Source organism: Heptranchias perlo, chromosome 22 (assembly GCF_035084215.1).
Source record: "Heptranchias perlo isolate sHepPer1 chromosome 22, sHepPer1.hap1, whole genome shotgun sequence".
Classification (NCBI taxonomy): domain Eukaryota; kingdom Metazoa; phylum Chordata; class Chondrichthyes; order Hexanchiformes; family Hexanchidae; genus Heptranchias; species Heptranchias perlo.
Genome location: NC_090346.1, coordinates 8369728 through 8385735, shown reverse-complemented (window position 1 = coordinate 8385735; position 16008 = coordinate 8369728). Strand labels below are relative to the sequence as shown.

The 16008-nt window shown below is 47.4% G+C and overlaps 1 long non-coding RNA gene across 1 annotated transcript in view; it reads right to left on the bottom strand.

The window, feature by feature from the left end:
* LOC137340459 (uncharacterized) overlaps positions 1-15587 on the bottom strand; it is a 42999-nt gene extending 27412 nt beyond the window's left edge. Inside the window, exon 1 of the long non-coding RNA XR_010966815.1 lies at positions 15319-15587. This is a non-coding gene — a long non-coding RNA (uncharacterized lncRNA). The remainder of the gene's footprint in view (positions 1-15318) is intronic.
* Between the last annotated feature and the right edge of the window lie 421 nt (positions 15588-16008).

Genomic DNA, 16008 nt, shown 5'->3' with positions numbered 1-16008 from the left:
CCGTCCACCTCCGCCACGTGGAGCTACACAACACAGTGCTGCGCAACAGGCACCTGCACAAAGTAGTTGTGCAACTACACATACACCCACTGTAGGGTGACCCAATGGGTGGCATCAAGGGTGTTCATGGAGAACCTCCTGAAAGGGCATTATTGCACAAGCCAGTCAAGAATGGCCAAGACGTGGCAGTAGTGGTGACAATATAATATGTAATGTGAGTTGATCAGAAATCAAATATAAGTAAAAACCATGACAAAACCTCAAGCACCCTTGTGCATCCCCTTCATGCTCACGACACATTTGCCTTACGTTTCCTATTACACATATGTGATGCATGCCCTGTGGCTGCAGCACAGGTTGTGGCAGGTTGGGTGAGGCTGACTGTGAAAGAGATGCATCAGAGGGTGAGTATGAGATAGAGCCATGAGATTGTATGAGGATTGGGTTGAGTGGTAGTGGTGGGATGAGTACTGGCGAGGTGAGTAAGTGCAGGTAAGATGAGGATGAGCTTTGAGTGGGTGTGAGGGGTGATGTGATAGAGTAGTGTTGGCAGTGCAGAAGGAGGTGTGGGGTGGGGGCGGTGATGTGGCAGGCGGAGTGTAGGGGAATGAGTAAGTGTACTCACTTTGGCTGACCTACTTCGGTCATTGAAATGCCTCCTGCACTGTATGCAGGTGAGTGATATGTTGGTGGTGCAGGTGACCTCCTTTGCCACCTCGAGCCAGGCCTTCGTGGTGGCAGAGGCAGGCCGCTTCCTCCCGTCCGCCGGGGGGAAGATCTCTGTCCTCCCCCTCCTCCTCACCCCATCCAATAAGACCTGGAGTGAGGCATCATTAAACCTGGGAGCAGCTTTCCCCCTGGGCTGCTCCATGCTGTAATTTTGACTGCTTTCTGCAGCATCAGTCAGTGGAGGACTGCCCCTTTAAATAGAGCTCCTCCAGCTGACAGCCTATGATGCGGGTGTGCAATCCGCCCACTGCGGTGCTTTCCAGCGCGAAACCCGGAAGCCAAGGTAAGTGGCTTCAATTTACTTACGATCGCATGGGGAACCCACTGATTTCACTGGGCGGGTTACCCACGCGCCCAGTCGACCCTCCGCCCTCCTAATATCGGGCCCATTGTTACACACAAGCGGACACTGAACACTAGACTAAAGTGACAGATAATTTAGGCAATCAGATTGAGGTATTTTATTTATTTTTGTCAAGTGTACATACTCTTAAATTTTTATAAAGCTTATTTTCTCTCTCCACGTGGAAAGAACGAGCTTGCATTTATATAGCGCCTTTCACGACCTCAGGATGTCCCAACGCACTTTACAGCCAATGAAACACTTTTGAAGTGTAGTCACTGTTGTAATGTAGGAAATGCGGCAGCCAATTTGCGCACAGCACTTCAAAAATTACTTAATTGGCTGTAAAGTGCTTTTGGAACGTCCTGGGGTCATGAAAGGTGCTATATGAATGCAAATCTGTCTTTCTTTTCACAGCAGTGTCCCTGGGACACGCGTCACCTACAGTCAGAAAGGGGGATGACCTGCTCAGGATCTCTGCCAATTTCATTCATGCTGCCCAAGGATGTGTTATTTTAATAGTCTGTAAACTAGTCCACAAGAAAAATTTTAGAAAGTTTCGGGAGCAAACTATTGCACACTGATAAGAAGACATGTTCTGTTCATCTGGAATCTGACTAGAAGGCAGTAATTCAAGAACTGTGCAGTGAGAATGATAAAGGCATTTATTGCTTGTGTACAGGTAAAGGTTGGTTACGGTTCAATGGAGAATGACTAATACATTTATTGTTTGTATAGAGATAAAGGGTGATTAAAGTTCACAAGAAATAGAATTACCAAGACAGAAAAGTGACAGTCAGCAAAATAACTGCTGCATGTTGCATACGTATCAGAATATATTGGCAAATATGATCAATGACATTTTATATCGATAGTGATAACAGCTGTACTTAAAGAAACTTTGTTACCAAAAAATAGATTGCTATGGGGGGGGTGGAAAAACTGGTGAATTGCGTAAAGTGACTACAAAGACCTCACAGAGTGAGATTTCTATGTATTTTCACTCCTAATGCAGTGTTTGCAGATTCATTATAATTCAACACACATGTGATTGCTCAAAGGGGAACGGAATTCTAGGGGTGGATTTTCTTTCACACAAAGTACTTCCTTACAGAATAATAATAATAATCAGTTTTTGATGTTTTAGTAAAAATATCAAGTTTCTTAGCAGCTTGTACACCTTGAGTCAGGTCTCTCTCACTGCTAGATAAAATGTAAGAACGGGATATGACGTTCGACTCGTCGATCGACAGTTCCGATGGGCCACAGCGAAAAATCGCATAGACCTCCTCAGAAGACAAACACGGGACACAACCAACAGAGTACCCTTCGTCGTCCAGTACTTCCCCGGAGCGGAGAAACTACGCCATGTTCTCCGCAGCCTTCAACATGTCATCGATGACGACGAACACCTCGCTAAGGCCATCCCCACGCCTCCACTACTCGCCTTCAAATGGCCACCTAACCTGAAACAGACCATCGTTCGCAGCAAATTACCCAGCTTTCAGGAGAACAGCGTCCACGACACCATACAACCCTGCCACGGTAACCTCTGCAAGACATGCCAGATCATCGACACAGATACCACCATCACATGAGAGGACACCACCCACCAGGTACATGGTTCATACTCCTGTGACTCGGCCAACGTTGTCTACCTCATACGTTGCAGGAAAGGATGCCCCGGAGCATGGTACATTGGCGAGACCATGCAGACACTGCGACAACGGATGAACGGACACTGCGCAACAATCGCCAGACAGGAGGGTTCCCTCCCAGTCGGGGAACACTTCAGCAGTCAAGGACATTCAGCCACCGATCTTCGGGTAAGCGTTCTCCAAGGCGGCCTTCGAGACACAAGACAATGCAAAATCGTCAAGCAGAAATTGATAGCCAAGTTCCGCACCCATGAGGACGGCTTCAACCGGGATCTTGGGTTCATGTCGCGCTACACGTAACCCCACCGGGGGGAAAAAAAGTTATCTGTTTTTAATACAACTGGTCATTCTCTCTCTTTCTCTTCCTTTCGGATGTTTCTCTCTCTCTCTCCCTCTCTTTCTTTGGTTCTGGCCATTTGTATATTCAGTTGTCTGGGGTATCTGATGTTTCTCTGTCTGAACACTATTCAATTCATTTGATGGCCTTGATAACGGGCAGTTGGAAAGATTATCTGTAATCACCAGGCATTGTTCTCTGACTATATATGCGGTAATTTTCAAGGAATCCGACACTCACCTGACGAAGGAGAAAGCCTCCGAAAGCTTGTGATTTTCAAATAAAACTGTTGGACTACAACCTGGTGTTGTAAGATTCCTTACATTTGTACACCCCAGTCCATCACTGGCATCTCCACATCACTGCTAGATAAAATGACATCTAATAGAAATCATGTGTGTCCCAAACCAACTCCATAATGAGCAGCAGGGGAAGAGGACATAGGAACAGGCATAGGCCATTCAGCCCCTCAAACCAAGGCTGATGTGTACCTCAACTTCATATACCCGCATTTAATCTACATCACTTGATACCCTTACCTAATAAAAATCTGTCAATCTCAGCCTTGAAAATTTAAATTGACCCAGTATCCAAAGCCTTTTGGGAGGAGAGAATTCTACATTTCCACTAGCCTGTGTGTTGAAAAAGTGCTTCCTGATTTCACTCCTGAATGGTCTAGCTCTAATTTTAAGATTGCACCCTCTTGTTCTGGATTCCGCCATCAGGGGACATGGTTTCTCTGTATCTGCTCTTATCGAATCCTTTTATCATATTAAACACCTCAATTAGCACCTAGCTCCCAATACTCTCTCAGCAGGACCTCCTCCTTGTTCTTTCCTATGTCGTCGGTTCAATCGTGGATCACAACAACTGGTTCTTCACCATTCCTTTCCAGCACTTTTGCGATATCCCTTACACTGCTGGATAGACAACACACCCTCCTGGACTCTCGATCATGACGGCAGAAGATACCCTCTATCAACAACAACAACTTGCATTTATATAGCGCCTTTACCATAGTAAAATGTCCCCAAGGCGCTTCACAGGGGCATTATCAAACAAAATTTGACACTGAGCCACATAAGGAGATATTAGGGCAGGTGACTAAAAGCTTGGTCGAGAGAGATAGGTTTTAAGGAGCGTCTTAAAGGAGGAGAGAGAGGTAGAGAGGCATAGAGGGAATTCCAGAGCTTAGGGCCTAGGCAGCTGAAGGCACAGCTGCCAATGGTGGAGCGATTAAAATCAGGGATGCGCAAGAGGCAAGAATTGGAGGAGTACAGAGGTCTTGGAAGGTTCTAGGGCTGGAGGAGGTGACAGAGATAGAGAGTGGCAAGGCTATGGAGGGATTTGAAAACGAGGAGGAGAATTTTTAAATGAATGTGTCCCCACACTGGGAGCCAACGTAGGTCAGTGAGCACAGGGATGGTGGGTGAACAGGACTTGGTGCGAGTTAGGTTACGGGCAGCAGAGTTTTGGATGAGCTCTCAAGTTTATGGAGGGTGGAAGATGGGAGGCCGGCCAGGAGACCATTGGAATAGTCAAGTCTAGAGGTAACAAAGGCATGGATGAGGTTTGAGCTGAGGCAGGGGCGGAGATGGCGATGTTATGGAGGTGGAAGTAGGCGGTCTTGGTGTTGGAGCAGATATGTGGTTGGAAGCTCATCTCAGGCTTAAATAGGACGCCATGGTTGCAAACGGTCTGGTTCAGCTTCAGATAATGGCCAGGGCGAGGGATGGGGTCAGTGCCCAAGGTGCCTGTGGGATAGGACCAATTTCTGCGGTTCCTCCTTCCCTGCCTCCATCAGGTTTACCTTACCCTGTTGACTGTCAGTCACACACTCCTCTTCCTGTGCCTGTAGCTCTGCAGACAGTGTGACTGTGTGCTCTAGAGTCCATCCTTGGAATTATCATAAAGCAACATGAGGAGCTATCCCATCTCTGGCACTTACACTTCAGGTATCCCTAAACCCATTGGCACTCTTGAAGAAACATAGTGGATCCTCGTATTATTCCAACTCTGCTGTATCTACCGGAAGCTCTACTGAAATAAGATAAAGACATAAACAAACAAAATAGGGATGTTGGACGGATTAAAGTAGAAAAAAAGTAGCAGGAGAGGCAAGGAAGCCAGAGAAGTCACAGGGGAAGTTATAATAATGAACAGATACCAGGCACTGGTGTCAGAAGACCAGGTCATAGAGAAAGAGGTACTCAAGAAGCCAGAAGGGATAACTGGACATAGGTGGAGAATGAAAGGAATAAGGAGATTAGGATTGTAGGAGATTCATTGCTCAGAATGTAGGATGCTTTCCTATGTTGTAAGGATGGTATGTATAGGATGGTGAACCGTTTAACTGAAGTTACAGCGCCACACTTTGGAGAGATTAGCATGGAGACTAAAGGGGCAGGAAGACAGCCAGTGGCTATATCCATACAGGAGACAATGACATTGGAAGAAATCATGCAGCAGCTCTGAAAGATGCATATACGAGGATGACCTTGAATCATAGAATCATACAGCACAGAAGGCGGCCATTTGGCCCATCGTTCCTGTGTCGGCTCTTTGAAAGAGCTATCTAATTAGTCTCACTCCCCTGTTCCTTCCCCATAGTCCTGTAAATTTTTCCCCTTCATGTATATATCCAATTTCCACCGCCCTTTCAGGCAGTGATTTCCTGATCATAACAACTCACTGCATTAAAAAATTCTCATCTTCCCTCTGGATCTTTTGCCAATTACCTCAAATCTGTGTCCTCTGGTTATCAACACTCTTGCCAATGGAAACAGTTTTGTCTTATTTACTCTATCAAAATCCGTCATAATTTTGAACACCTCTATTAAATCTCCTCTTAACCTTCTCTGCTCCGAACTCAAGGACAGAGGTTGCAAGGTCATGTTCTCAGGTAAACTACCTGTGTTTGATAAAGGAGAGGAATTCACCAAGAAATCCGAGGATGTAAGTAAGTGCCTCAATTCTGGGGTAAAAGTAATGATGCCACTTCCATAAATAGCTGAGACTATTTCCAAAACAAAAGGGCTGAAATAGGCAAATAGCCATCACCTAAACAGAGCAGGAACCATACAACTTGTAAGGAACATTGGGACAGCTATTAAGAATCATTCAAACCAGTTGGGAGGGAGAGTAGTGGAAGGAATTGGATCCGAAATAAGTCAGATGACCATGAACACAATAAGTGAGAGTGATATGTTGGAACCAGTTACTAACAGCAGGCAACACTGAGGGCTAATAGAGAAGGCAAATGTACAATGAAGTGTATATGTATCAATACAGGAAGCATGAGAAATAAGGGGGGTGGAATCAGTCTCGGCCAGAAGCCCAAAACGGGGGATAGCGAATCGGAAGCCCATTTTACACAATGGGCTGCCGATTGGCTATTGGCCATTTTGCACTACTGCCCAAGACGCATAAGTTTTGATTCGTTGTGGCAGTTGGGAACTAGTAGGAATATAAGACACATGGTTGGGTCCAGAAGAAGGCAATGAATGCAACATAGAGCGGTATAAAATGTTCAGAAGGAAGATAATTGGTTCTATGATGAAATAAGAAGGGTATGTGAATAAAGAAATGTTATTTTAACAGGGAACTTCAAAAAAACAGATATAGTGTGCACCATGTATAGCAAAATCGTAAATGTATTTATAAAGAATGGGTTAGAAAAACCCTCATTGTTCTTTCATTTTGCATTTTCAAATTATTTAATATTCCTATTACTATTTTTTTCCTCTGCTATTTTTCCCACTCATGGGGCAGGAGCATTACAGCCAGCTCCTGTGTCACCTGCTATCAAAACATCAACACTTTCAGCGGGGAGCCTTGAATAATGATCAGGAGAGCAAACTACAGTCTCGAGAGAGAGAGACTGAGGCTAATTGTAGTGCATGCACCGTTATTCCAGTTACAATCAACTGTCCAACTCAGCTAAGACCAAGAATTGAACATGGGACTACGTGTTCCTTGTAAAACTTATCATAGAATCAAAGAATGGTCACAGCACAGGAGGCCATTCGGTCCATCGAGCCGGTGCCGACTCTTTGTAAGAGCAATCCAGTTAGTCCCATTCCTCCGTTCTTTCCCCGTAGCCCCGCAATTTTTTTCCCTTCATGTATTTATCCAGTTTTTTGAAAGTCACGATTGAATCTGCTTCCACCACCCTTTCAGCAATGCATTCCAGATCATAACTACTCGCTGCTTAAAAAAGTTTTTCCTCATGTCGCCTTTGGTTCTTTTGCCAATCACCTTAAATCAGTGTCCTCTGGTTCTTGACCCTCCTGCCAATGGGAACAATACATCTTTATTTACTTTATCTAAACCCTTCATGATTTTGAACACTTCAATCAAACCTCCTCTTAACCTCTGCTCTAAGAAGAACAACCCCAGCTTTTCCAGTCTATCCACGTCACTGAAGTCCCTCATCCCAGGAATCATTCTAGTAAATCTTTTCTGCACCCTCTCTAAGGCCTTCACATCCTTCCTAAAGTGTGTTGCCTAGAGTTGGACACAATACTCCAGCTGTGGACAGACTCCAGCTCTGGTCAAACCATTGCTTTATAAAGGTTCAACTTAACTTCCTTGCTTTTGTACTCTGTGACTCAAATACATGCATTTTTTAAAAAGCCAGTCCAGTTATTGGATTCAAGAGTTCTCTGGCTGGTTTAGAGCAGGTTCACCAGATGGGCGCTCAGCAATATATAAAGATGAACGGACACTGACACATGAATCCTATGAAGAGCTTTAAAGCAGCTGTAAGTCTGAGGTACAGCTTATTAGCTGCTAAATAGCAAATACTGTATTTACCATCAGTGGTCTCCTAAATTAAATAGCCACGTTTTAAAAATGAAATGTACAAAAAGCATCTGCTACTCCATTTTCAACTTGCCCAGATGAAGGGCAGCACAGCTGTACTTTGACATGAATTGGCCGACTCAGTGCCTTCGCACATTAACTTGACAGGGCACAGAGGCTAGGGACAGATGGACTGAGGGCGTTCATTTCTCACCTCATTAAAATTAAATAAAGTAAAAGGCAAAAATTGGAAACATACCCTCAGGAGGAATGATAATTTAATTTATATCAAATCCATAAAAATGTATAAACATTTTTAAAAAATCAGCTTGTAGAGGTCAACACAAGTCAGTTCCAAATTCAATGTTATATCTGGTACAGTACTGCCCCCTAATGTGCATTGTAGGTTGGTGCAGTCTGCAGGTCAAACCATACATTGAAGATAGTGGGCACGATTTTAAAATGCCAGTGGGATGGCAGCAGGGGGCGGGGCGTCAGAGGGGGTGCGGGTAACCCGAATAATAAAATCTTACTGTTCCCCACACGATCGCGACTCAATTGGTGCCCCTTAACGTTGGTTCCAGATTTTCCATCCTAAAGCAGTGCAGTGGGCGGACTGCGCACCCGCATGACCTGCTCTCAGCTGGAGCATCCGGATTTAAAGGGCCATTGCACCAATGGCTTTTGCTGGAGCAAGGAGCAAGCACACAAAATGGAGCAGCAGAGGGGAAAGCCAGCTCCAAGATTCAGTGACGCCTCATTTGAGGTGCTGCTGACTGGGGTGAGGAGGAGGGGGGAACTATTTTACCCGGCCGACAGGGGGAAGTGCCCTGCCTCTGCCACCAAAAGGCCTGGCTCGAGGCGGCAGAGGAGGTCACCAGCAGGAGCAACATCTGCTGCACCTGGATCCAGTGCAGGAAGTGTTTCAATGACCTAACCAGGTCAGCAAAAGTGAGTACACTTACTGATTTTCCGTGTTGCACATCACTCCCCCACCGACCCCCCCCCAACGCATTCTGCACTGCCAAGACTACTCCATCACATCACTCCTCACACCCATTTAAGGCTCATCCTCAACTTACCTTCACTTCCTGAGCACTTCCTCACCTCCCCATTTGTGACCCCACCCCTACCACTCACCCCAATCCTGATCCAATGTGATGTCTCTGTCTGATACTCACCCTCTGATGCACCTTTTTTATGGTCAGCCTCACCCAAAGCAATGCATTCATTGGCTGACCACTTCACCCTCACTCACTCACACGTCTGTACTTTCTCCCCTTCTAGGAGAAGAGAGCACAAAATGCACGTGAGAGGGCGAGGACTGGAGGGGGGGTGGGGGGGGGGGGGAGTGATCCTCACAGAGGCAGAGGAGGAGGCCCTGGAGATCAGCCGCAGCCTCGAGTGCCTGTCCGTTGGGGATGGCGAGACTGGCACCCCACAAACATCTGGTGACACAACTTTAACATTCATCACACACAACATGAATTGATGTTAACAATGATCGGCATGCTGAACACCTCAGTATGCTCATCACAACATGACACATTTGTGATGATGCTTAATATTGCCTTCTGTTCTCTTACAGGCCCTTCAACGACCGCAGTGACGGGAGAGGGCGATTCCTCAGAGGAGCTCCCGGCCTCTGAGGGTGAACTGTCACATCTTAGTGAGCCATCCACCAGCACAGATACTCACACCTCAGTGGGTCCTAGTAGTCAGTTAGTTGGGTTGGCACCTGGTAAGTCACCACATACAAGTGAGCTCGAGCAGACACTGGTGGTGGGGCAGCTTTGGAGAGTCCGCGTCAGTGAGTGCACTCCTTTCCAGGCTCCGCTCAGCTGGACGCAGATGCTGAACCCATCCTTTAAAAGGAGAATGATCGAGGGACAGCAGCACATTTGCGAGGTACTGGAACAGGTGCCATGCACACTCTCCACAATAGTGGAGAGGATGGAGGAGTCCAACTGCTGCACGAGTGGACTGGGGGTACAGATAAGTGTGGGAATGTCTGCGATGGAGAGGAGGCTAGCCTCCAATGAGCTTCAATCACAGCTCACAAATGAGTCCATTCAGGCCCTGACAACGGCCGTTCAGACTCAGGGTGAACAACATCCTGCCGCCTTAAACATGCAGGCAGAAACTTTACAACTGGGCTTCCAAGGCATCACTCACGTCCTCCAAACTGTTCTCCAGCAGGGTGGTAGGAGTGATGTGAGCCTGGCCCAGGAGAGGGATGATGGCGAAAGGGGACATGGAAGTGGGAACACCACTCAAAGAGCTCCCATGACTTACCCATTACCCCCCTCTCAACCAGTACCCACAGTGCTACCTCCTCTCTAGGTGGCTGCGTCTGCCCCTGCACAGGTGCAGGTGGAGCAGTCTTTGGAGGGGCCCTCACGGGCTCCAAAACCCAGAGGGCGTAGGCTGAAAGCATCTAAGCAGTCAGGGCATGAACATGAGCAACCTGCCACTACCTCTGCTGCAGCCATGGGGGATGCACCACATAGAAGTAGTAGGAAGAGAAAGGCTGAGGATTTGTGATCACGAAGGGTCTGCACAAGGGTGTCTGACACTGTCATGTTTTTCATTTATATTTGTTTTTTGTTAAAGTCACATTAAATGTTATACTTCTTACCACTGTTGCCACGTCTTGCCCATTCTTGACTGCCTCATGTGCTTCATGAAAGGCGAGACTTGGTGCCACCCAGTGGGTGAGTTTACAGTGGGTGTATGTGTAGTTGCAGGACTGTTTTGTGCAGGGGTGGGGGAGGGCACTGCTCTTTCCAGTGGTGAGAGGACTGGACTCTTCTCACTTTGTGATCTCCTTATGAGAATCGTTCAAATATTAGTGACTTCCTGGCCTCACGAGCAGCCGGGTGAGCCGCTGCTCTGCCCATGGGTTCTTCCTCCGGCTCCTCCTCGTCCTCAATGTTGATGCAGATAAGGATGCTGGATGAGGGCATGGGGCCTTATCAACTGTTAACTCTCTCTTTTGCGCCACGTTGTACAGGATACAACAGACGTCTATAATTCGACCACTCTCGATGGTGCGTACTGAAGCACTCCTCCAGACCGATCCAGGCACTGAAATTGTATCTTCAGCAGTCCTATCGCTTGTTCAATGACAGTCACATCGCCACCAGGTCTGTCATTGTATCGACGCTGTTCCTCAGAGGTGTCATCAGCCATGTACGCAGGGGGTATTCCTTGTCTCCGAGGAGCCAGCCCTTAAGGCTATTTGGTGCGTGGAAGAGGGGCGGGATGTTCGATCCACTCAGAATGAATGAATGGTGGCAGCTGCCAGGGAATCTCACACAGACGTGAAGAAATCTCTTGCGGTGGACACAAACGAGCTGTGCGTTGATGGAGTGATAACCCTATCTGTTGATGAACAGTCCTGGCTCGTGTGGAGGTGCTCGGATTGCTATGTGTGTGCAATCGATTGCACCCTGTACACGTGGGAAGCCAGCCACAGAGTGGAAACCCACTGCCCTCTCCGTCTGGCTGAGGTCGTCCATGGGGAAGTTGACGTAGTGGGACACCTTGCGAAACAAACCATCGATGACCTGTCTTATGCACTTGTGGGCAGATGACTCAGAGACCGCAGTGATGTCACCGGTGGCACCCTGGAATGATCCGGAGGTGAAGAAGTTGAGGGCAGTGGGTCATTTTAACTGCGACGGGCAATGCGATGCCACCAGGCCCAGCCAGGAGCAGCTCTGCAAGAAGGAGGCTGCAGATGTCTGCGACCACCTGGCGACTCAGTCTCAGCTCTGTAGGCACTGCTCCTCAGAGAGATCCAGGAAGCTGAGCCTCGGTCTGTAGACCCTCTGACGAGGGTTGTGCCTCCTGTGACGTCGCTCCCTCTGTTGTTCCCCTCTGTGCTCTTGTGCAGGTGCCTGTGGTGCAGCACTGTGTTGTGGAGCTCCGAGTGGTGGAGGTGCACGCCGTGCCTGGCGAGGATGGTGATGTTCCTCGTCCTCGGATGTTCTGGTGAATGCAGCCATCGCCCTCCCAACCTGATGGTGTCAGTTTGAGGGGGTCCGAAAAGTTGGTAAATATGTGTAAACAGAACAATTCTGAGTGTGAACCAAGAATTTTCAGTCTAAACACAAAAGTTTGTCTGAGAGAACTGAGTGCCCTGCTGCAATAACTCACCTTTTATCCCCATCTGTCAAACAGGGATTTAAATGTCCAAATGGCTGCCGGCTGCAACCCGACTAGTTTCCCATAGTGTGCTTCACACAGCATTGAAATCACTTGCCAGCATGATTAATTACATTAAGACAGATTTCAAATACTTTAAGTACTTCAGTTGCTTCTGGGTTCGGGAACGGTGCGCGCCCAGATGGCTCTGGGTTCGGGAACGGTGCGCACCCAGATGGCTCTGGGTTCGGGAACGGTGCGCACCCAGATGGCTCTGGGTTAGGGAACAGTGCGCACCCAGATGGCTCTGGGTTCGGGAACGGTGCGCACCCAGATGGCTCTGGGTTCGGGAACGGTGCGCACCCAGATGGCTCTGGGTTCGGGAACGGTGCGCGCCCAGATGGCTCTGGGTTAGGGAACAGTGCGCATTCCTTCCCGCTCCAGAAACGCCTGATTTTGTTTGCCCCCCCCCTGCCCCCAACGCACCCGCACTTTGAAGTTAAAATCGTGTCCTGTGAAATTAATCAATATCACGCTAAAAATGTGTAGCAAACTATCATGATGGTTCAGTAAAGATATTTTACTACGGTGTTAACCTATTCACTGACACTTACAGATTGTTGCCAGCTCCTCAACTAGATTCTCTTTTAGCAATCAAAAAACAAAACAAACTGTGACATATCATTTCAACAGCACATAAAAAGCTTAAAATTACAATAAGTATACAATACATCAAGCAGTAAGATTTAAGAGTGTAACATATGAGTTTAGGTAACAATTATGAATCACTTCAGCTTCACTCTCAACAACTTGCATCTATACAGTGCCTTTAACGTAGTAAAACATCCCAAGCCACTTCAAAGCAGCGATCGTCAAACAAAATTTGACACTGAGCCACATGAGATAGTAGGATAGGTCACCAAAACCTTGGTCAAAGAGGTAGGTTTTAAGGAGAGAGAGGCGGAGAGGTTTAGGGAGGGAATTCCAGAGTTTAGGGCCTTGGCAGCCGAAGGCACGGCCGTCAATGGTGGAGCGATGAAAATCGGGGATGCTCAAAAGGCCAGAATTGGAGGAGCACAGTGATCTCGGAGGGTTGTGGGTCCGGAGGAGGTTACAGAGATAGGGAGGGGCGAGGCCAGGGAGGGATTTGAAAACAAGGATGAGAATTAGGTTTTATTGTGACGTAAATCATTTGATTCTATTATGCTAAGCCTATGCAGAAAGGTAAGAACAGATGAGGGAGGCCATAAAGTGTATTGTTCCATAGAAACCAATGGTTCTGCTACATCCCAATATCTATCTATTTCTTGAATGATTCCCAAATTTTTTGGCCCCTGAATTTCCTCAGGGTGTTGGTGGCACTGTTATTGTTATCAGGGTGGGTATGTGTAGGAGTGGATTCTGGGGCAGGGCCTTACATCGGAGCTGTGCCAGGATTTCTGGAAGGGGGGGGTGGGGAGGCGAGCGGGCGGCCTCTGCGTCCGCCCCTTTTGCTGATGGTGACTGGTAAGGAGGTGGGACCTGAGATAATGCCATCCAGTGGAAGTCTCGTCAGTTCTGCCCTGTGCGTGAAGGGAGCAGAAGTAGGGACCACCAGATTTGGGATGAAAGAGAAAGAACTTGCATTTATATCGTGCCTTTCATGACCTCAGGATGCCCCAAAGTGCTTTACAGCCAATTAAGTACTTTTTGAAGTGTAGTCACTGTTGTAATGTAGGAAACGTGGCAGCCAATTTGCGCACAGCAAGATCCCACAAACAGCAATGTGATAATGACCAAATAATCTGTTTCAATGATGTTGGTTGAGGGATAAATATTGGCCAGGACCCCGGGGAGAACTCCCCTGCTCTTCTTCGTAGCAGTGCCATGGGATCTTTTACATCCACCCGAGAGGGCAGACGGGGCTTTGGTTTAATGTCTCATCAGAAAGTCTCCTTTTGGTAGCCAGTCACAAAAAGGTTGGGTACAGGTAAAGAAAGCGAGCTACTTGGAAGAGAGCCAGTTCTTCCAGCCACCGAGCATTTTCACCTGGACCTGGCTGCATTGGGCCACAGAACGTAGCCTATGCCATTATTTCCTCCCACTCCAACGGCAATGATAGCAGCACAGATGCCCGCAACCTTATGTGAGTGTCCTGGCTCTGGGAATTTTGATGGGATCAGGAGCATCTGGTGCCAGTGGACAGAAGTCCTGCCCCATCGTAGTCACCTGGATGTTTCCTTTGTCCATTGATGCCAGAACTGAATGCAGTATTTAAGATGCAGCCTGACCAGAGCACTGTGCAGCTTGAGCATGGTAGTTTCAGCGTCAGACTTATACTCTTATGATTTGACAATGCAGCTCAACTTACTGCCCTCGTCCCTTGCCTAGGTGGTGCACAGCTGTAGCATGGTGCAGGCCCACCCCTTGGCAGACCCACCCCCTGAAAACAGGAGCATGGGCACGTGCACAGCTGAGGCCTACAGCCAGAGGTCTGGTAGCCAGCTTCTGAGCCTTGTCAAAGAAGATGGGACTTGCTTCTTATGCCTCCCTTGCCTGCTTCCTCTGATTGGAGGATCTGAGGGGGCCTAGGTACAAGGCCAAATGACAGTTTCTTCGGGGGCCCCTGCATCTGGACACCCTTCCGGCAGTAGGCCTGGGGGAAGTTTGTGGTGGCCACAGCGATGGCGGAAGTGAGGCCGGAAGTCATTCCCCACCATTTTGGGGGCACAACCACCCCATTCCCACCGGGAGCACCAGGAACATTTTCTCAATCCTCATTTCTGTGCCTGGCCTTATCCTGTGCTTGGTCCTGTAGTATAACTGCAGCCTAAACTCCATTGTAACAACTTTCTGATAAGTAGGATTTCCGATGTTTATTTTTTTATGATGTTTGCTTTTTACCATTTTTTGGTGGCATTAAATCTGAGTTTTACCTGTGCTTTCTGCTGTATTTTTATTAATAAACTAAAATTGGATATTAAAAAAAATGTAGAACATGTTGCTTCATCCCTGATCATGCAGTTTCAATGTTATTTGACAGAACAAATGCTTCCTCTGCATCATTATTGAGGAAAGTAAAAGAACAATTTTATTTATAGAGCACTGTAACCACAAACTTAACACACAATCCTCAGGGATATGTGTAGTTGACTTGTTTAAAACCATGTTTTCCCCATTCTTCGTGTTTTATTAGTGCTATGAAAATTAATTTCAAAATTTTCGGTTTAAGCAGGGTTTATCCAATTAAAGCTAAAACTGGGTGAATTTCTGATTTGATGGGAGGCAAAGTTAGACAGTGCAAATGAAAAACACATTACCCCATTAGGTTGCTGGGCTCCCCTGGGCACCATGCTTTCCATTCTCTGCAAGGACATAGGTATGGTACTCCATGTCTAGCAAGGGTGCTCCACTCCACGTTTTGAGTCTCTCTCGTTCCTGGAGTGTTTATAAACACAGAACCCCGGAGCTGTGTTGCCTGACGTCAGCTCACCACTTCCAGCACCCACACTTAAACCTGAAATTTCACTCTACCATTACACTTTCACTATCTCACTATTTTGCCATCTGGATCAGGCTATCCAAAAAAAATCCTCTCCCCCCCCCCCCCTACCCCTTTACCATTAAAAATCACAGCCACATGTTGCACCACGTGGTGGGTTCCTGGTACCACATGGTGATTTAACTCTCTCCTTGCCTTGGGTCATCCCATCATTAGCAACCCCCAAGAATGGCTGGGTTGGGAGCAGGTGGGCAGTGAAAATGGTTGATTTTTGGAGCGGGCCCGCATCCCGGCTCCAACGCGCCCACTTCTGGGTCTGATCCAGGTGCGTTTAGATGCGCATAACAGACACCCAGAAGTCCCATCCCCACTTAAAGCCAGTGGTCCGATACTTAAAGGGGCAAAGTACCTCATTGCGATAGCTGAGGCACTTAATTTTTTGTGTATTAGAAATGTTAAACAACTTTGACCTCACCTGTTCGGGTTTCCCATCGCTTCCGATTCACGG